We start from the raw sequence: 10,417 nt of genomic DNA on the forward strand, positions 1-10,417 counted from the left end.
TCTCAGTTGGGTGGAAGATTGAGGGCACGGCCATGGCTTGAGCACGTAGTACTGACCCTCCAGCCTTTCCAAGAGCTTTTTTTGGTGAAATGTTCACTACAGATGAAAGAATGCTTAGTGGGTTCCAGTCATCCCTGTGAACAGCTTTTAACCACTGAACCAGACGTTTTGAGCCCTTTATGTGGAGCCTGCAAGAATAAATGAAAAAGTAATTAGAAAGAATTAAATGTCTCCCCCTAAAATAATCAACTATAGAGGCAAAATAAGTGTTTTTGTGAACATCCACACCTGTAGCCACTTTGCCCATTTAAACCTTTAGTAAAAATTTAAGGAACACCTTCTGCTTGCAAGTTATTACTGGAATAGAAAGATGAAACACCCACTGTCTACCTTAAGGAGCTGACCATCTGTAGGGCAGAGAAGGAAGGAAGGTGAGGACCTCTTCCCAGGCTGTGGTAAGGGCCCTGTAGGGACACAGACGCTTGAGCAGATAACACAGGATGGCATCAAGACAACAGGAAAGTCTTCAAGAAGTCTCAGAAATAGTTCTTAGAAGCTCATGGCTGCCCAACCCTCCTGCTGTCCCTGGGATGCAGGACTTGGGGTGCTAAAATGGGGAGGGTTGGTCCTCCTATTTCAAAGCCAGGCCAAGTATCGGCCAGCAGAGCCTCCCAGGCACCCAGCAGTGCACCTGGCCCTAGCTCTGCTCAAGCAGCTGAGGATGCGAGACTGCTGCCAAGAGGTCAGCCCCAAGAGCTTCAGATCTATGTTCCTCCTGTCCTCCCACTACCAGGAGGAAAGCGGCTCCCTGTACAGAGCAACGAGGCTCTGCAAGGTACTGACCAAGACACTTCATAATCTCTTCTCCTCATTAAGGTAAAATCTCTATTTAGACCAAACTGTGCACGTGGGGGGTTGGGGTCGTCTCTCCCGAGGGTTTTCTGCTCCACCTGAGGTCATCTAACCCCCTGAGGCCGCTGTGGACCAGACCAGGTGGATACTAGGTCCTCAGGGAGTTCCAAGCAACATGCCCTTCTAACCCTCCTCAATGCTTTGTGACTAGTTACCAAAGGACCTCCACCTCCTTTGCCCCCAGACCACGTTAGACCATGACACATGCCAAGAGCAACCTTCTCTGCAATGCTTGGCCTCATTTTCAAAAACAGTAACATAACTTTTGGGGCATAGGCTCTGAAAGTTCTGTCAAGAAAGCATGGCGGCTGACCTCTGAAACAAGCTCATATTACTAGTTCTTTGGATAGATTGTAACGACTTCCGACTTAGAACAAACCACTGTAAACCTTCAATAAGACTACAGACAAGTGGCATTCAGGTCTTTCAAAATTCATCAAGAACCTGCAATGCAAAACAGAAGGATCTGCCAGGAGGTTTTCAAAGTAGAAGGTCTTCAGTGCACTGTTCTGGGACCTCCAGTGCGGAGTCCACAGGAAAGGACTGGCTGAACTGGCTGAATTCCAGAAGCCCTCATGAAGGGAGCCAGGCCAGGGGAAAGGCAAACGCCTCACCATGCTATGGGATCCCAAGGAAGAAGTGAAGAGAGGAGCCCCTTCCCCGAGTCCCTGGGGTGAGCCTCCCAATGAGGAGGGGCCGCACCCTCCTCCACCGAGGATGCTGTCAGATACAGAGTGCAGAGTCCACTGTCAGATTCCTTTCCAGGACTCACCTTCAGTGCAGAGCCAACTTTCCCTCCACTGCCAGGACTCTTCTAGCAACTAGCATCTGGGAGGCACGTCCATCCTGGAGGTACAAGCTCCATTTGCTCAGCCACATTCCTGATCACAGAGATCAAGGCAGGCTCCCTGCCATCAAAAGAGCAGAAAAGTCACAGCAAGTGCAAGAGGATAGTAACCCTAAGGAAGAGAGTTTCCAGAATGCCCCGTTTCTCGACATTGTTGGCCTCAGCCCGAATCAGTGGAGGACAGGGTGGTCATGGGGTGGGAGTGAGAAGGTGGTGGAGGCCATAAGGTGGGCGCTGGTGGCCATGGGGGGGCCGCGGTGACCCGAGGCGCCCGGAGCAGAGATGGTGGCACAGACCAAGGCCACACAGTGCCTGGCGCTGACTCACCCACTGGACCGGCCCTGAGGCCCCGAGCACAGAGTGCCGCCCGCCTCAGGTTGGACCGCGACAGAGGCTGACCAGGCGGCGATGGCCAATTACCTGTGGAAGGCGACAGCCGTTTCTCCTCATTGCCCGGCAGTGGGAGCAGTTCGCGGCAGTGCAGCGATCACCATCTTGGGCCTCAGGTTGTTGAGCTGCCAGGCTTTTCCCCACTTCTCACTGGCCCGCAGCAGGACTGCCACAAGGATAAGGGCTTGCAGCAACACTCTGCAGCACATGGGAGCTGCTCCCCACACCCCGCAGGACTGCAAGATGGTGGCATGCACCCGTCCGTCCTCTGTAAAACAAGATGACCATGACTGTGGGCCTAGGCAAAATGCCGACTGACGCGCCCACCCCAGGGTAGCGCTGCCCAAACTCGTCTGTTCTGCTGCCCCAATGGGTCGCTGCTGCAGTGTTCAGAGTGAAGGAAGCAAACCGTGGTGGAGCGAAAGTGTGGCTGGCCCTCCACAAGGGGACCCGCCATACACCCACATGGCAAATGATGCACTTCCGCCCACACTTCCAGCCCTGCCTGCATTGCTCAGCCGGATTGGCCACAGCGGCTGCTCATCGCGTTGCACTCATTCTCCGGGGCAGTGGGAAGAGGGACGTGGGTGAGGGCATGCTCGCGCCAGGAGGCCTGGGAAGCTGCACTCGCCTGGGCCATTGGCCGTTGGACTGGCAGGCGCAGTTTGGGGCAGGACTGCTGGGTGGAGTGGGTCTTCGTGCAGAGTGGGCGGTGGTGGCTCCTGTAGTGAGACTTGCATGTCTGACAGCCCGATCCCTGCAGCTCTGGACACTCTTTCCCTCCACCCTTGGCACTCGGGCGCCGGCCTGACAGGCCTACGGCCGAGGGGTAGTGGGGGGTCAGGGAAGGAAAGGGTGGTGCTGGGTGGGGCTGGGGCGCCAGCCTGACAGACTCAAGGCCGCTGAGGTGGGAGGGGCAGTGGGGCATCTGGGAGGGTAGGTGGGGCGTTGGGTGGGGCTAGAGAGCTGGTTCTTGGGAGGCTTTTTCCTTCCCCTCCAGGAGTTAAGAAGTGGAAGCTCTCTAACTCCTTTGAAGTTATGTTGTAGGCTGGAGGGGAGGAAACTACTCCAATGCTCACAACACAAGAATGATTTTGTTGACTGATAGATCATTCCAACTTCTTTTTCTATGATGAGAAAGAGAAACAATGCATCTCATTGGGCCTTAACTTATTGGGGTCCGAATACAATGTGTTGGGGGGCAGGGGTGGGGTATTGGTGCTTTGGTCAATGTTAGTGTTGGGCAGGAGGGAGAATCCTCCGCTGCCCTTTCACTTAAAGTTCTTATGGCTGTCCAAGTAATTAAAAGACAGGCTAGCAGGAGAAAATATTACCAACTTTAATAACATGTATACATGGGAGAAACTCCTCATTCTGTCGAAGCTGCTTGCTTAAGTATTGTATTGTAGCTAAAGGTGTGGAAGGTGTTCGAGGAGTAGTGGTTTGGGATTTCAGAGGGGAAGAAGACAATTCACATGGAGATAGAAATGCAAATGTTTGTACAACTCTTTTCAGGGCAGGCTATAGAGAATGTGGCCAGGGAGAGACAGAAATTTAGATAAAATGGGCTTGTTGGTGGTGCCTTTCCTAGTGTAACATCTATTTTATATTATATTACAGCCATCATATGATATTGGGTCCTTCCTGAAACAGGTCTTCTGTTAAATTCTTTAGGCAGTTTGGGAGGGGAAACTCCTTCTAGTTGCTATATATGGGATGCGACCTCAGCATGGCCGGAGAAGCGGTGCGTTGGTGTGTGCCAGGGATCTGAACCCGGGCCTCCAGTAGCGGAGCGTGTGCACTTAATTGCTAAGCCACAGGGCTGGCCCCCATGTTTAACTTTCTGAATGTGGCTTTCCTTCTGTCCTGTGGGAAGAAGGCTGCTTATCTGTGCTGATCCCAGTATTTGTGTTTCTTTCCTTTGGATTCCTGTATCGATTGAACACTGCAGTCCTGTGCTTCTGGTTTCTCTTAGTTCTTTGTAATTTTATTTCCTGTATGAGAAATAACATTTTGAATTTCTTGGGCTTAAAAATGTGAATTGATTGAGAGATATAATGTCAGCAAGGCAAGAAAATTTTTGAACAAAATAGAAGTTTTATTCTTTTTAGGCAAGAGAATCTCAAGATGTGAAATGAATGTGTTAAAGTTTTCAGGTGCATGTTTCATTTTTACATCAGTGTTTGCATGTGCATGTCCCTAGAGAACATTGAGATTTAAAAAGCTAAAACAATAGAATTTCTATTTTAATTGATGTGAAGAAAATTAATCAAACTAATCCTATTATGTTTAAGGAGCTAAACCCAAACCCCATATTGCATTATAATGTGCCACTGATTCCTGAAAATCCTGCCTGTGTGAGATACAGTGGAAGGACAAACTAGGATGCAGCTTGTCCTTTTAGTTAGTGAGAGATATAAAAATTTGATTTCGTATGCTTACTCTTTTGTAACCGTTAGTGTGCTAAAGGAATTAAATCTTAGAATGGTTTCCTATGTACAGAAGTTAAAATTAAAGAAAAGCTATTAAATGGGAAAACATGGTATGTGTAAATTTCTGTTTATATTAGATAAATCTGTAAGATAGAAAAGTCTAACCTCAGAAGAGTCACTGCCAACATTTCTGGGTCCCCTCCAGCGCTGTTACTCCCGCCACCCCCAGTGCACAGTTCTGATCATTCTTGAGCATCCTGTTAGTGTTTCTTTATATGAAAACAAGCCATTGTGAATGCATATTTTTCTACGCATGTTCGTCCTTGCAATGAGTGGTCAGACTCATTGCATTTTTGATGTGTGCTGACAGCTTATGCCTCTCCTCTCCCTCTTCCCCTCGTGTCCACACCTGGACAAGCTGAGGAGTATGTCCAGAGGCTCCCTTCTCTGGCATTGGCTTCGGATCCAATGACACAAGTCCTTGTCTGTGTGCAGAAGTCTTGCCCTGGTCTCAGCCCTGGCAAAGATTTCTTGCTTTGACCAAACTTTAGTCAGGCCCCTGAACCTTGTTGTATGCCTGTCTGTGCAATTCCTTGTAAAATCCAGTTCTAGCAAGAACATTGCTAAGTCAATTTATGCAGAACCCACACCTGTATGTCTGATCACACTTGAGATTTGTTCAGGCTCCTCCTCCTCCTCCACCATCCCTCAGGTGGTGTCTGATCACTCTGGCCTCTCTTTGGTAAGAATCCTGTTAGGTCAGGTTAGCAAGAAACCCCAAAACTTGAGTTTTTCTTAGTAATTTTCCATCCCCTGACCCCCACCATGCTGCCTGGCCATGAATTCCCACTTGCCCATGCTGCATTCAGAGTCGAGCCCAACCTCATTTCTCCCCCACTGTGAATCCCATGACAGTGGTCTCTGCGTATCATAGTGTTGCTGAATAAAATATGCCTTACAATCTTGGACAAATGTCATTGAATATTTTTTGTTTAAAACTCCCAACCACAATAAAAACCCAGGCCAGGCTCCTTTCCTTGCTCCCTCAAACCATTTCAGAGCTGCTTGAGTTTCTGGACCTGCTCTCCTCGGAGACCTCTATTATGTGAGTCATAAGACTTTTCCTAACTTCTGTGTGTGTGTGGAGGGGGGCACACATCAGTCTCTGCATGGGAATCACAGCACTTGCCAGTAAGGAGTCATATTTTGAAAGGAATCTCTTTCTCTGAGTGGTAGGTCTCAACAGTGGACTCAAAATATTCAGTGAAACATGTTGTAAACAGATGTACTGTCATCTGGGCTTTGTTGTTCCATTTGAGCATTGACTTTAACTTAAAGTCACTAGATGCATTCCCCTTAACAAGAGAGTGAGCCTGTACAAAGGCCCGGGGGGTGGATTGGAGGGGGAGGGGAGAGAACAGGATCGGTTAGAGGAACTAGAGGTCAGAGTGTGAGACAGCAGCTGGAGAAGGGGCCAGAGCAGTCGGTAACAGCACAGCAGCCAGGTCAAGGCCCTGTGCACCATGTCTGGGAGTCAGGATCTTCTAATTGCAGTCAGTGGGGGAGCCCCACTTCTGCTTGGATCTCTGGGGGACAAGAAGGCAGTGTCTTATCACATATGTCTGTCCACATCTACCAGACCCTGGCCAGGGAGCACGAAGCACTGATGCAGAAGTACCTGCACCTGCTGCACATCGTGGAGATGAGAAGACAGTGGCCAAGCAGCTACGGAAGCAGATCGAGGATGGGAAGATCCATATTGAGTGGCTGAAGGCAGAGGTGACTGCTGGCTAAGGGTGCAGAGGAGGCTGGCTAGGGGGCCCAAGGCACAGGGCCAACACCTCACACTCCGGGCTCCTGCAGGGAGCACCAGGGGGCACATGACGGGCAGGGGGACCAGCTTCCAGCCACAGCGAGGCCAGCCTCCAAACTTAAATTTAGTGATGCTGGCAGAGTTGGAAGGGCCTTAGTCAGATCTGAGTTCAGATCCTACCTCTGCCACTTGACAGTTGCAACCTGGAGTACGACCCTCCATCTTCTGTGCCTCCATTCCTTCATCTATAAAACAGCCTTTCTTTACTTGCCTGACAAGAGTGTGAGGATTGAGTGAGGTTATTTATGAGCGAGTTTTTAGTTACTCTGCTGATGACCACGTTGACTAAGCATTCCCACATTATCAACTGAAGAGTCCGGCAACACAGAGTCCCTGGTAGGTCATCACAGTGTGAGCTCCTGTGTCAGTTCCAAGCAGTCGTGCCCTCTGCCTGTCATAAAAGCTCCTACTGGGGCTCACTGCGCATCGGTCTGGAGGTCACGCTGTTGCTAGGTTAAGCCTTCTAGAACTTAACTACTCAAAATGTGGCCCATGAAGCAAGAGCATGTTAGAAATGCAGAATCTCAGGCCCTGCCCAGACCTCCGGAATCAGAATCTGCACTTTCAGAACATCCTAGTTGATTGCCATTTACATTAAATCTTGGGAGGTGCTGGCTCTCTGTCTCTTAGACGCCCCTCACCAGCTGTCTACCCAAATGATCTGATTTCCTCTCCCCCCTCATCTCACCAGTGCTCACCAGATGCTCAGAGCCATTTGGCCACGTCACACGAGGACCGTGGACTCTGAGCTGAAGACGGGAAAATGGAAACATAGATTCTAACCAGGGTCAACTACATGATTTGTAGGGCCTGATGCAAGGGAAAAACGCAAGGCCCTAGGTGGAGTTGGGAAAGTCGACCTCCCCTTCTCACAGCCCACCCATGGCAGACAGGCGACCCCTCCATTTCAACATCCGACCTCCTCTAACCTCTGTGCCAGGATACACTTGGTACCTAGATGAGGAGTGGGCGAGATGCCCCTGCTGAGTCACCCGTCTAGTGCCCAGGTATTGTCTCCTTGCCCTGCCCTGAGACACCATCGGGAGTGCACTGCACCCACCCTTTGTGCACCTACACCGAGGTCCCTGCAGAGGGTGGAGGGTGACTCACGGTGGGATGTGAGTCTTCCTGGCTGACTCAACCCATTTGCTCCCAGACAGAACATAGACGAGGTCATGGGTTCTGGGGTGCTGGCGTGTTGGGAGCCAGCAGCTGAGAAACCATCCCAGGGAGGAAGCAGGAGGCAGGAACACATGGGGGCTGAGGCTCCACGCCCCTGGGGTGTGCTCCATTGTTCCATCAGATGTTACTCGTGAAACACAAATTCAAAGAGAAATGATTAAGAACTTCAGGGTGGCAACTGCAGAACTTGAAGCCCCCAGCATGGGGCCTTCCGAGCATAGGACCCCATCACACGCCCTTGAAGCCAGCTCTGCCTGGAATGTTCAAAGATCTGAAGTTGCCAATTCCACCTTATGGTGCCGTTGCCAAACTCTGAACTAACGGTCACATCAGCTTGGAACTTGAGGTTGAACAAAAATTTCAGATTCCACACACCTCCTCTATCCTGCACCAGGCACTGTCAGACATGCTTCATTAGTCAGTCCCCATAACCACCCTCATAGGATCGAATGAGGAAGCAGGCTCAGAGAACTCAAGTCACCTGCCCAAGCTCACACATCTGGGAGATGGCAGAACCAGGACTAGAACTCGGTCTGAGTGTCTACTTGCCAGGCTTGCCACTCGTAGCCTCTTCTCACGTGGCTCCTGGGATGGGAGCTAAACCATGTGTCTAAACCGTGTCTAAACCATCTGGTTCATTCTGAGATCTATCCTAGCCCTACACATATCCCTCAAACCAAGCTGAGTCTTTGCTAGGGGCCAGGGAATAGGTCTAGGGACCAGAACCAGATTAGTGGCTTCATGATCCAGGGTGTGATTCACTCACTTGTTCACTAACTGCCTAAGATCAGCTGAACACTGCCTCATCCTCTTCCCCAGGCTCCTCTTCCCTCTATCATATGGGGCTCCAGCCAGTGCTCCCTGGTCAAGATCTGTGCACCTCCTGGCCTTCTGTTTGGAGTACCCCTGCCACCCCCAAACTTCCCTGCCTGGTGGAATCCTACCAAACTCCAATGTCTCCTCCTGGGGACTCTCATCCAAGATTGTGTTTCATGCCCCCTGCTCCCACAGCTTTCTCACCCTCAGCATACCACATCAGAGCCGACTCCTCAAGTCTGTCCCCACCTTACCTGGTGGGACCTCCTTGAAGGCAGTGGTATCCTTTATCACTCTGTCCCTTCTGCCTCACACATAGTAGTTACTCTGTAAGGGCTTGATGGAAGTTTCTACCCTTAAGGTCTGATTGTGGTAGAGTGTGACTGGCACCATAATAGAGCTTGGGGTGTGAACCCAGGTAGAAAATGAGTCATTTTATTGCCAAGAGGGGGTGGGTTCATCTCGCATATGGCCTTCAAAGATTTTGGGGGTTGATAGGCCAGAGAAGGGGTGGGTGCAAATGGCAGGGCCCTCTCTGGTGCTGGAGTGCACCAAACTGGTCGGTTTGGAGTGAAAGTATTTGTGTGTGTCTGTGTATGTGTGTGTGTGTGTGTCAGTGTGACAGCATAGGCCTTTTTGGTGGGAACTTGGAGCAACGTTTCCAACTGAGTGCATTACTCTCCAGGGCAAATGGTTTTTTTAAAGAAGATTTTGAAAGATCAGCTTGGTAAAGCTTTCTGGTTGTAGTTTCTAGCTCGCTCGCTCTCTCCCTTTCTCTCTCTCTCTCACTCAGTCTCTCTCACACACACACATCCTGCAGGGCAGAGGGCACCTGTGTGCTCTGGAGGGGCTCCAGGAAAGTGAAACAGAGCCCATTTCCCAGGAAATAGGCCATCAGGTAGGCAGGAGGAGCTGAGGAGCCAAGTAAGTGATCAGTGACGCACTTGAAAAAAACAGAGGGTCTTAGAACATCAGAGCTGGGAGGGATTTGAGAACTCAAAGGTCCACAGAAGAGGAAGGGACTTAACCAAGGTCACTCCAAGGTCACTTCCAGTGCTAGAATCCAGGCTTAACCTTGGGTCTCCTGGCTGTAGATCCTTGGCCTGTGGCTGCCCCACAACTGATTCCTTCCTTGCTGGGGAGACGGGCCAGATAAAAGGTGAATGTTTGGGAACCACTGTGTCACCTGGATGGCCTCAAGCTCTCATGGTCCACCTGATAGCCAGAAAAATTCCTCAAACCCCATCCCACATACTCCTGAGGATTTTCAGGGTCTTCCATTTTCCCGGCCACATCTGATTTCCAATTCTGTTCTCCTGACTTCTTGTATCACTTCTCACAATGGCTGTCTTCACTCAGTCTTGACTGCTCCTTACCCCGTGTGGTCACTCCATGTGTCCATCAGGTGGAGCTAGATTCTGCTGCAATTACAAACTGCCTCCAATCTCAGTGGCTTAAAACAACAAAGATTGCTTTCTCTCTCACACTGTGTGTCCATTGTGGGTTCTGCTCCACAACATTCTCACTCAGAGACAGGGACACAGGCTGATGGGGCTCCACCATCAGGAAATTCACCAGTCCCATGGCAGGGGATGGATCATGGCAAATGGTGCCTGACAGATCTGCTCACGTTTCATTGGACAAAGTGAGTCACATGACCACACCGGACTTCAGGGTCCTGGGCAGTACAGTCCTGCCCTGTCCCAGGAGGAGAACCAGAGTATCCAGGAAAGCCCTAATGACACCCAACTGGCTCCTCCTTCACTCCCCAAGCCCCCAACACCAGCCAAGTATGGACCGGGCTTTCTGAAATGCTTAGATACAGTCGAGGGGGTTTGCACTACTGCAGCAGAAAACAGCTTAAAGGTGAATAGAAGACATCCTTGCCCTCCTGTCACTCAGCCTTTCCTGCTATAGGGACTTCTTGCTGACCTCCTCTCCTCACACTGGCCTCTCTCCACATGC

The 10,417-nt window shown here is 50.5% G+C and overlaps 1 long non-coding RNA gene across 1 annotated transcript; it reads right to left on the reverse strand.

The window, feature by feature from the left end:
- Positions 1 to 2,292, reverse strand: LOC131415229 (uncharacterized). Its single transcript, XR_009222374.1, has 3 exons — positions 2,180 to 2,292; positions 1,685 to 1,820; positions 1 to 188 (listed from the first exon to the last, which is right to left on the reverse strand). It is a non-coding gene; the product is annotated as an uncharacterized LOC131415229 (long non-coding RNA).
- Between the last annotated feature and the right edge of the window lie 8,125 nt (positions 2,293 to 10,417).

The sequence above is a fragment of the Diceros bicornis genome, chromosome 16, assembly GCF_020826845.1.
Source record: "Diceros bicornis minor isolate mBicDic1 chromosome 16, mDicBic1.mat.cur, whole genome shotgun sequence".
In the NCBI taxonomy this organism is placed as follows: domain Eukaryota; kingdom Metazoa; phylum Chordata; class Mammalia; order Perissodactyla; family Rhinocerotidae; genus Diceros; species Diceros bicornis.